The sequence below is a fragment of the Mandrillus leucophaeus genome, unplaced genomic scaffold (assembly GCF_000951045.1).
Source record: "Mandrillus leucophaeus isolate KB7577 unplaced genomic scaffold, Mleu.le_1.0 Scaffold149, whole genome shotgun sequence".
Lineage (NCBI taxonomy): Eukaryota > Metazoa > Chordata > Mammalia > Primates > Cercopithecidae > Mandrillus > Mandrillus leucophaeus.
This window is the reverse complement of record NW_012101465.1, coordinates 2,122,396-2,134,161: the sequence shown is the minus strand read 5'-3', so window position 1 is coordinate 2,134,161 and position 11,766 is coordinate 2,122,396. Positions and strand designations below refer to the sequence as shown.

General features: G+C 43.5%; 1 long non-coding RNA gene across 1 annotated transcript; it reads left to right on the top strand.

Moving 5' to 3' along the window:
- The first annotated feature begins 3,510 nt into the window (after positions 1-3,510).
- LOC105535630 lies at positions 3,511-11,080 on the top strand. The gene is made up of 2 exons (XR_001005470.1): positions 3,511-3,664; positions 10,738-11,080. It is a non-coding gene; the product is annotated as an uncharacterized LOC105535630 (long non-coding RNA).
- Positions 11,081-11,766: the final 686 nt, after the last annotated feature.

Below are 11,766 nucleotides of genomic sequence, written 5' to 3'. Positions count from 1 at the left end.
GGGGGTGGGGAGGCGGCGTGGAAAAGTAAAGTGACAGCTGGGTCCCGCGCGCAGGCCAGGCTCTGACGGGGGTGGGCGAGGGGCGTCCCACGGGGAAGGAACGACAAGGAGGGAGAGAAGTGGGGGAAACCGAGGCCGACGGGGTGGCTTGAGGGGAGGGGACGCGAGGACCTTGACGGGCACGCGCATTAAAGGGAAATGCCGACTGGGGGTTGGGGGTTGCCCCAAGACGGTGCAGGCAGTGGGGCGAGGAGGCCTTTCACCCCCATCCACCGCAGCCCTTGACTTCACGCTCGCCTCGAAGCTTTCGCAAAGTAGCTACCGGGACTGACCCTGTTGACACACTAACCCAAACTCGCAGACGCGTGGGGCCCGCATGTACCCAAGATAGGAAAACTTCACATTGGCCTGGAAAGTTCGTCCAGGCTAAGTCTGACTCTTCACCCGACACTGCAGCACGAAGGCCCTTCTGCCTTTTGGCTCGCCCTGGCCCAGAATGCACACCAGCCGGTAGAGAGGAGCCTCGGGCCGTTTAGCCCTGGGGTATTGAAGAGAGAGGTGGGGGGTACAGGGTGCGCCACTGTCAGAGTGAGTGGGAAGCTGCCTTCATGCCCAGTTGAAGGATATGAGAACAGTAGCAGTGCTGTAGGTGGCCTGAGGGAACATTAGGTTCTGTTTTACTCCTCACCCCAAATAACCGTTTAAAAAAAAAAAAATGTACCTGCTTTGCAAACTTAGCTTCCACGAAATTTCTCCCACCCCCACCTCCAGCCTCACTTACCAAGGGAGTGCTGGGTCGTTGGCAACGGGGTGTCCAGCGATGCAGCAAAGTTAACTTCGATCTTTGTGGAGGAAAGGATTGGAAGACCTTTCACTGCTTAATTGCTGAAATTATGGTTGCTACAGTACTTCGTTTGACTGTGGATGTTTTAACTGCTATTTACTAAGTTCAAAATGGATTTAATACAAATCAGTTACCCTTTTCGTTTATTCAAGGAACATTTATTGATGCCAGGCACTGTCTAGGTGGTAGGTATATGACATTGAATAAAAGAGAAAAATCCTTGTCCTCAGAACTTCCCTATCTCTGAACTTTCTCTGCTTTACACTCAGCATCATGTTCGTCAGCAAATTCTGTTGACTCTGCTTTCACAAATATACGGTGAAAATGTCCACTCCTCACTCCCCTCCCCACTGCTGGTGTCCTGGTCTAAGCCATCATCTCTCAATAATTATGTCCTACCTGATCTGTCTACCTCCCACTCTCCGCCCCTCCCTCCCCCACACCTACACACAGCTGACTGTCCTTAAAAAACAAAGATTAGATTATGTCTCTCTTCTCAAAAATTCCAGTGGCTTCCCATCATACAGCAACAGCCAAAGTGCTGAATATGGACACATGCCCTGCATGATCTGCCCACCATTCCCAGGCAGGATTCCTCTGACCTCAAGCTGTACGATTTCACTCCATCCTCCTCTCCTTCCAGCCACACCTGCCTTGTAGTTATGGACAGACACACCAAGCATTCCTCAGCCTCAAGACCTGTGTACTTGCTATTTCCTCTGTCTAGAACATTCTTTCCTCCCACTCCTCCCGCAGAACTTCCTATCCATATCCTCTGCTTTATTTTTCTCCATGATCACCACCTGACATAATACATTTTTTTACTTATTTATTAGTTTCCCCCTTCTGCTTTCTTTTTCCTCCCTCTCCCGGCCCTCCCACATAAAAGAACCTTGAGAAAAAGGATTTTGTCGTCTGGGGTTCAGTGCTGTATATATTCAATAGATAATGATCGAGTGAATGAAGTTGGTCTCTTTCAGTTGATGACATAGTAGGTATTGTTCTGATTTCTTCAGTAATAATAATTAGTGCTTACCGTGTTCTTAATTTATGCTAGACAGCATGCTAAGCACTTCAGTTATACTGGGTCACAACCACCACATAGGTTGGTTTTATGCAGTCAGCCCCACTGTACAGATAAGAATACTGAGGTACAGAGGGATTAAGTCACTCACCCACATCACGTAGCTAGTGAGGAGCAGAGCTGACTTGAAATCAGCAGTTTGACTCTGGAGTCTGAACTTAAGGACACTTTACCATGAGTCTGGTGTTACAAACATAAATATTTATTTGATTTTCTCCATTTGTCTCTTCTGTGGCGCACACTTGGTCTCCGAGACAAATAGCTCACCTTCCTTATATTTTCTGCTCTGGTCCATCAGTCTGTCATCATGAACTCACTCCTTTCTTACATTTTTTATTTCTGAGCTTTAATTTAGAGCCTACATTTTTCCCCCTGAAACTGGCAAATGGGAATGTTTTTTGAAGGGGCCTTCTTAAAACGTTGCTCCTGCCAACTTCGTGAGTAAGTACAGCCACAGTTAGTTTTCCAGTTTGACTGGATGGATGGGTGATAGAAAAGACCGCTCTCAGGCGAACTGTGCTGAATTTTAGCAGCAGCGTTATACTGGTAGAGCCCTGCTGCTTGTTTAGGCAACTTCTTTTCTTGTTAGGCACCCAATTATCAGGGGTTGTTACATATTTATATTATACCCTTTGAAAGAAACATCATATTAGCTCAGGTTTTCCAAAGATTAGGGCCCTGAGAGAATGGGATAGAAAACAATGATCTGTTGCGTACTGTCTGGCTTGAGGGAGGCTGTAATCACCCCAAATGTTTTGGATACTTAAGGGCAACAGTGGTGTAGGAAAATTGAAACTCCGTTAGAACTGTAACCCCATTACCTACCTAGTTCAGTACCAACACAAAGGTACAACCAGATGCTTTAAAAAAAAGTTTGTTTCATAAATAAACAAATAAATGAAGTTCTAACAGGGAATAGAAGCGTACTGAGGACAAATTCCCCTGACTTCCCCACTTGTTCAGGAACTGTTACCTGGACCACTATGTATGATCGTATATTTTGTATACTGCAAAATGTCAGGGGCTGCCATTCATGTAAATTAAGATGCAAACATAGAAGTGTGGCTGCTCCACTCACCCCTAGATGTTGCCCGAGTATGGTAATCAGTCTCTAAGATGTCCCACTGATCCCTGCCTCTTGGTATTCACACCCTTGTGTAATCCCCTCCTACGTCATGCTAGGTTTGGTATAATGCTGTGAGAAGTGAGGGTATGTCACTTCCAAGATTAGTTTAGGGCTTCCATCTTGGTTGTGCACACGTTGATGTGCTCCCCCTCGCGCTCTGTCTCTCTCTCTCTCTGTCTCTATCTCTCTGCTGTCACTGACTCTGGGGAAAGCTAGCTGCCATATAGTGAGCAGCCGCTGTCTCTTATACACATCTAGGGGACGCGAGGACCTTGACGGGCACGCGCATTAAAGGGAAATGCCGACTGGGGGTTGGGGGTTGCCCCAAGACGGTGCAGGCAATGGGGCGAGGAGGCCTTTCACCCCCATCCACCGCAGCCCTTGACTTCACGCTCGCCTCGAAGCTTTCGCAAAGTAGCTACCGGGACTGACCCTGTTGACACACTAACCCAAACTCGCAGACGCGTGGGGCCCGCATGTACCCAAGATAGGAAAACTTCACATTGGCCTGGAAAGTTCGTCCAGGCTAAGCCTGACTCTTCACCCGACACTGCAGCACGAAGGCCCTTCTGCCTTTTGGCTCGCCCTGGCCCAGAATGCACACCAGCCGGTAGAGAGGAGCCTCGGGCCATTTAGCCCTGGGGTATTGAAGAGAGAGGTGGGGGGTACAGGGTGCGCCACTGTCAGAGTGAGTGGGAAGCTGCCTTCATGCCCAGTTGAAGGATATGAGAACAGTAGCAGTGCTGTAGGTGGCCTGAGGGAACATTAGGTTCTGTTTTACTCCTCACCCCAAATAACCGTTTAAAAAAAAAAAATGTACCTGCTTTGCAAACTTAGCTTCCATGAAATTTCTCCCAACCCCACCTCCAGCCTCACTTACCAAGGGAGTGCTGGGTCGTTGGCAACGGGGTGTCCAGCGATGCAGCAAAGTTAACTTCGATCTTTGTGGAGGAAAGGATTGGAAGACCTTTCACTGCTTAATTGCTGAAATTATGGTTGCTACAGTACTTCGTTTGACTGTGGATGTTTTAACTGCTATTTACTAAGTTCAAAATGGATTTAATACAAATCAGTTACCCTTTTCGTTTATTCAAGGAACATTTATTGATGCCAGGCACTGTCTAGGTGGTAGGTATATGACATTGAATAAAAGAGAAAAATCCTTGTCCTCAGAACTTCCCTATCTCTGAACTTTCTCTGCTTTACACTCAGCATCATGTTCGTCAGCAAATTCTGTTGACTCTGCTTTCACAAATATACGGTGAAAATGTCCACTCCTCACTCCCCTCCCCACTGCTGGTGTCCTGGTCTAAGCCATCATCTCTCAATAATTATGTCCTACCTGATCTGTCTACCTCCCACTCTCCGCCCCTCCCTCCCCCACACCTACACACAGCTGACTGTCCTTAAAAAACAAAGATTAGATTATGTCTCTCTTCTCAAAAATTCCAGTGGCTTCCCATCATACAGCAACAGCCAAAGTGCTGAATATGGACACATGCCCTGCATGATCTGCCCACCATTCCCAGGCAGGATTCCTCTGACCTCAAGCTGTACGATTTCACTCCATCCTCCTCTCCTTCCAGCCACACCTGCCTTGTAGTTATGGACAGACACACCAAGCATTCCTCAGCCTCAAGACCTGTGTACTTGCTATTTCCTCTGTCTAGAACATTCTTTCCTCCCACTCCTCCCGCAGAACTTCCTATCCATATCCTCTGCTTTATTTTTCTCCATGATCACCACCTGACATAATACATTTTTTTACTTATTTATTAGTTTCCCCCTTCTGCTTTCTTTTTCCTCCCTCTCCCGGCCCTCCCACATAAAAGAACCTTGAGAAAAAGGATTTTGTCGTCTGGGGTTCAGTGCTGTATATATTCAATAGATAATGATCGAGTGAATGAAGTTGGTCTCTTTCAGTTGATGACATAGTAGGTATTGTTCTGATTTCTTCAGTAATAATAATTAGTGCTTACCGTGTTCTTAATTTATGCTAGACAGCATGCTAAGCACTTCAGTTATACTGGGTCACAACCACCACATAGGTTGGTTTTATGCAGTCAGCCCCACTGTACAGATAAGAATACTGAGGTACAGAGGGATTAAGTCACTCACCCACATCACGTAGCTAGTGAGGAGCAGAGCTGACTTGAAATCAGCAGTTTGACTCTGGAGTCTGAACTTAAGGACACTTTACCATGAGTCTGGTGTTACAAACATAAATATTTATTTGATTTTCTCCATTTGTCTCTTCTGTGGCGCACACTTGGTCTCCGAGACAAATAGCTCACCTTCCTTATATTTTCTGCTCTGGTCCATCAGTCTGTCATCATGAACTCACTCCTTTCTTACATTTTTTATTTCTGAGCTTTAATTTAGAGCCTACATTTTTCCCCCTGAAACTGGCAAATGGGAATGTTTTTTGAAGGGGCCTTCTTAAAACGTTGCTCCTGCCAACTTCGTGAGTAAGTACAGCCACAGTTAGTTTTCCAGTTTGACTGGATGGATGGGTGATAGAAAAGACCGCTCTCAGGCGAACTGTGCTGAATTTTAGCAGCAGCGTTATACTGGTAGAGCCCTGCTGCTTGTTTAGGCAACTTCTTTTCTTGTTAGGCACCCAATTATCAGGGGTTGTTACATATTTATATTATACCCTTTGAAAGAAACATCATATTAGCTCAGGTTTTCCAAAGATTAGGGCCCTGAGAGAATGGGATAGAAAACAATGATCTGTTGCGTACTGTCTGGCTTGAGGGAGGCTGTAATCACCCCAAATGTTTTGGATACTTAAGGGCAACAGTGCTGTAGGAAAATTGAAACTCTGTTAGAACTGTAACCCCATTACCTACCTAGTTCAGTACCAACACAAAGGTACAACCAGATGCTTTAAAAAAAAGTTTGTTTCATAAATAAACAAATAAATGAAGTTCTAACAGGGAATAGAAGCGTACTGAGGACAAATTCCCCTGACTTCCCCACTTGTTCAGGAACTGTTACCTGGACCACTATGTATGATCGTATATTTTGTATACTGCAAAATGTCAGGGGCTGCCATTCATGTAAATTAAGATGCAAACATAGAAGTGTGGCTGCTCCACTCACCCCTAGATGTTGCCCGAGTATGGTAATCAGTCTCTAAGATGTCCCACTGATCCCTGCCTCTTGGTATTCACACCCTTGTGTAATCCCCTCCTACGTCATGCTAGGTTTGGTATAATGCTGTGAGAAGTGAGGGTATGTCACTTCCAAGATTAGTTTAGGGCTTCCATCTTGGTTGTGCACACGTTGATGTGCTCCCTCTCGCGCTCTGTCTCTCTCTCTCTCTGTCTCTATCTCTCTGCTGTCACTGACTCTGGGGAAAGCTAGCTGCCATATAGTGAGCAGCCGTATGGAGAGGCCCATGTGACTAAAAAAGAAGATCTGCTAACATCCACATGTGTAAACTTGAAAGCAGATCCTTCAGCCTTAGCTAAGCCTTCAGACAATGAAGCCCCGATCAACATCTTAACTGCAACCTCTTGAAAGACCTTGAGCCAGAAACACCCAGCTAAGCCACTCTGGAACCTGGAGATCATGTTTGTTGTTTGTAGTCACTAAGTTTTGAGGGTAATTTGTTGTGCATCAATGGATGACTACTACACCATGCTCTCTGCTCACTAATGATGAAGTTCCCCAAGGAGGTTGCTGTCGTGGTAGTTCTTCCAGGGCGAGGAGTCCCGCTGACTCCTGAAATGGACTATTGCATCTAACTTCCCAGTAACTACAAACATAGAGGCTCAAGGAGGTACTGAGACATAAGTAAAGGATCTCAAGAGACAGCACAGGCCAGCAAAAAAAAAAAAGAAAAGTGGTTCTGAGGGGATGTCTTTAGACAACACAGGAGGAAGAAAGGAAGAATTGGCTCTGGAGAGGACTAACCAAACAGAAAGGAAAGAATCAGAGATTTGTTGAGCAATGAGATTGTAGTTGAGGTTTTCTTTGTTGTAGTTATTATAATACTATTAGTGCAATAAATAAAAATATGGAGAAATCTTAACATGGAGAAACCTCAGAAAGAAACAGATGGAATAAGCCTTGCCCTGGTTGGTGCCTTTCCTGGGCATTGCAGAAATGCTTTGGAACTGAGCTGTCTGGTTTCTAGATCCTGGCTCCACTGCTGCTTATGTGACCATGAGCAAGTGGCTTAACTTCTTACTGTCTCAGAGTTCTCCCCTACAAATGGGGCTTATTTGAATGGCCAATTCTTATATAGGGTCAGAGGGAAGATTAAACGAGTTAATATACGTGTGCAACTTGAATAGACGTGAAGCAAAGTAAGTACAATAGAAGTGTGAGCTACTAGTCTTCCTGGTGCTTTGATAAGTGGGAGATCATCTCACCCTCAAGTCTAGGTGTAATTCTCTCACTTGAGTTTGCCACTTTCTCTTGCAAATAGTCTTCTAGGTCAGCCACACAGCATGTCTCCCTGTACGTTACACTGTTTAAAAGCCTGCATTCTTTACTTTGCTGTGAACTTCTGAACGGCGTACACCATACCTTATTTATCTCCACATCTACACATTAGTAAAAAGAAAAAGCATCCCCGAAGGGTTGGTTGAATTAATAAATATATACCTGCTTTTTCAGCTGCCATTTCCCCAAACTACAGAAGTGTGGAGATGAGTGTAACTGTTTCACGTCCTTCCTATCAACAACCATTTCAAAGAATACGTAAGCTCTTTACTATGTTTTATGAATTCAGAAAGTATACTAATGAATATTTTCCAGTATTTCATGAACCCTCTGGCCTTCTCTGCAGGCTCTAGAAAGAAAAAATGTGAAATCTTTTTAAATATGACCAAATGAGAAAACATTTTTATTTTTTAGATGGACCCTTGCACTGTTGCCCAGGCTGGAGTCCCGTAGTGCAATCCCAGCTCACTGCAACCTCCGCCTCCTGGGTTCAAGTGGTTTTCCTGCCTCAGCCTCCTGAGTAGCTGGGACTACAGGCGCCAGCAACCAGGCCCAACAACTAACTTTTGTGTTTTTAGTAGAGACGGAGTTTCACCATGTTGGGTTTCACTAGTTCAAACTCCTGACCTCAAGTAATCCTCCCACCTCAGCCTCCCAAAGTGCTGGGATTACAGGTGTGAGCTACCATGCTGAGTCTGAAAAAACTTTTTTTTTTTTTTGGCTGTCATTATCTTATTGCTTTTATTTTCTTTCACATGTATCTTAGTACTACCTTCTATACTAGGAAGTGTACAATTTTTAAATAACAGCTTTATGAGATAGAATTCACAGACCATACAATTCACCAATTTAAAGTATATAATTCAATGATTTTTAGTATACCTACATATCCAGAGGAAGGCACTACTTATATGAATGGAGAAGAGTAAAGACTCTTTTCTCTTTTGCTTTCTGTTCTGTTTTTCTTTTGACCAGGGCTTACTATGAGGACTCTGTAGGTAAGTCATTTGTTTAAAGTCTCTGGGATTAATATGCAAACCAGGGTCAAATGAAAAACCAGCACTATCAGAGAAGCCAAGTGTCAAGGCCCCCAGTTGATGATTTATCTTACTAGCCTGGTTCTAGTCAGGTTGTATCCTCAAATTCTGGGGGAGCTGATCATAATCTCAAAAGACAATTCCAAATGCCGTAATCCCAAAAATCCTAAAAGACTAAAATCTCTAAAGTCCAAAATCCTGAAAATCACAACCCAGAAAGATCAAAATCTCAAGAATATAATTCTGAAAAAAATAAAACATTTATTTACATTTTAAAAGGGGGATTTATTTGAGAAACATAAAAATACAACAGAGCACTTCATAGGCCAGTTTAACAATAAAATAGGCAATACATATTTTTGCAACACTCAGGTGTACTAATGACAGTCACATGAGTGTCACAGTTATGAGCAGACAAGCCTTATTCATAAATAAATATGTCAAAGAAGGGAATGTGTAAACATATCACTATGGTTGGTAAGTGAGTGCCCCAGGCTGAATTATTGTGGTCTTCCTGAAATACCATGACAAATACCTAAATCTTTTGAAGAAATCAGTCAAAAACCTCAGTGGGTCACCACCACATATGCAGTTGCCCAAAGAGCTGAGATCTTGGGAAACTTTACTTTTCGCAAATCAAATGTACAAAAAAAGGCATCTTTTCATTTATTAAGGAAGTTTCAATGTTTTTACCTACATGAACAATACTTACATGCAAATCATCGTAGTAATTCACTCTCATGGAGTCAAATTTGCAAAAGATGCATAAAACAAATTAGAACTCTCTAAAAGTCTCTACACAATTTATACCTCAAGTATTGGAGATGATGCCAAGATGAAATACATAGCATAGCAAATTGTCAAAAAAAAAAAAAAAGTTGACAATTTAAAATAATAGGGAAAAAAACTTAAAATAAGAAGAAAGAGGCAGTGGCTCACCCATACCATCAACTCAGGGGGCTGAGGTGGGAGGATTGCTTGAGCCCAGGAAGTCAAAGAAAATTCAACATACGAAACAGTGTATTACAAGGATAGATTATGGGTAATTGCACAGATATAGTCCCAGAAGACCCGGCTGACTTTCACAATCATTAACTCTAGTTTGAAGTCTTGCATCACAACGAATAGCTGCTTTTTTTTTTTTTTTTTTTGACATAGCTCTCCTCCAAAAATACATTCACAATCATTTTCTATGTGGCCCTGCTCTTTTTGAAATTCTTCTGTTATTTGATATACATCAACACGAGCACTTCTTACTACATTTTCCCATCTTGTGTCTAAGGATGTTGATTTTTGAGGGCTTCAACATTTGGGATTATGGCATTTGGGACTGTGTCTTTCTGGATTATGATCCAAACCTGAACATCAGCAACCCCCCTTGTATTGGCTGAGTCCTCCAGGAGGTAGGCAGCAAGATGCAGTTAGATGTGCAAGAAATGTATGTATTTATATACGAATGATAAAGGGGAAAGGAAGCAGGAGTAGACAGGGAAATCCTTCAGGCTATAATACAGGTTTGATAGCTGTGAAAAGAGAGAAAGGAGGAAGAAGTGTGTAGGAGGAGCCTCATGCTGAAGTGCAGTGCTGAGGAAGTCTCGTCCAGCCTAATGAAGCTCCAGTGCAAAGATTGCCCATAAGCATTGGGCAGAAATTGCCAGTTTGTACTGCCCCCATCATGTTCTGTCATTTGCTGGGATGCCTAGGGAGAGCATGTCCGTGGATCAAAAACTAAAATGGGTCCTGAGGGCACTAAGAGCTGCCAGTTGACAGCAGCTAACTTGGACTCCTCATAGTGGATAGGCAAATTTTTTTCTTAAAGTGTGATCCAAGCCATGCATTTCCATTCCTCTTGCGCTTTTGTCATCAGAACTCCACGTTCACAAACATAGTTTCACACTCTACTTCTAACTATCTTGGACTTGCTAACTGGGATGAGCTTCACTCATGCCGTTGCTCATCATCTCCGCTTTAACCTAGCTTCTGAGCTGTGAGCTTCTGATTATAACTGATATCCTGCCTCTAATTCTTCCATTTGCTTAATAGTTGATGTGTTCAATCCTGTACCAGGCTCAACTTTCATTAGACTGGCCTCAGAGAGCCAAAATAAATACCTGAATTCTTCTTCAGAGGCTTAGAGTGAGTAGAGTATTAGCTTTCTTATTAATTCCTGTCATTTCTCTCTGTTGTACAGGCAAGAGAAAGAGGCCCACTACGATATGCTGTGAAGAATACGTAAGAAGTCAAACTGTTGACCTCTTTTCCCCCAGCCTGCTCCCAAACTACATCCCTGAGGAGTTGTGCACCTCTAAGGAAAGTTCACATGAAAGAGCTAAATCCGCTTGATCTCTCTTCTTGTTCAGAGTGGAGGGCAAACATACACTGTCCCTTCCATTAATCCTCAGCATGACTTTGCCAAGGACACTGGTAACAAGCTACTTTTACCTCAGAAGTTGGAGAGTATCAGTTGACCCACATTGTGTATGTGTAAATATCTTTATTCAGTGTATATACAATATATTCTTAATTTGACTCTCCAAGTTTATAATTAGCATTGAATGAGTATGAAAAATTGTTTTCCAAATACTATCAGCAAGCTATTGAATATTTTGTTCGTGATTTGTGAATGAGATTTTCATCGAAAACTTATGACAAGTGACCAATTACATTGTCACTGCTAAGTTCCAGGAGCATTTCTTTCAGTTATACTATTTAGAGTATAAACATCACACTTAATTATTTTTGAACTCCACTCAACATTTTTTTTTTTGAGACAGAGTCTCGCTGTGTCACCCAGGCTGGAATGCAGTGGCCGGATCTCAGCTCACTGCGAGCTCAGCCTCCCGGGTTTACGCCATTCTCCTGCCTCAGCCTCCTGAGTAGCTGGGACTACAGGCGCCCGCCACCTCGCCTGGCTAGTTTTTTGTATTTTTTAGTAGAGACGGGGTTTCACCGTGTTAGCCAGGATGGTCTTGATCTTCTGACCTCGTGATCCACCCGTCTCGGCCTCCCAAAGTGCTGGGATTACAGGCTTGAGCCACCGCGCCCGGCCTCCACTCAACATTTTTAATTAAGCCATCCACATCACACAATTCTTTTCCTTTCCCCTTGTGTGAACATTTTCTTTTTTTTTTGAGACAGGGTCTCACTCTGTCACCCAGGTTGGTGTGCAGTGGCGTGATCTTGGCTCACTGCAACCTCCGCCTCCTGAGTTCAAGTGATT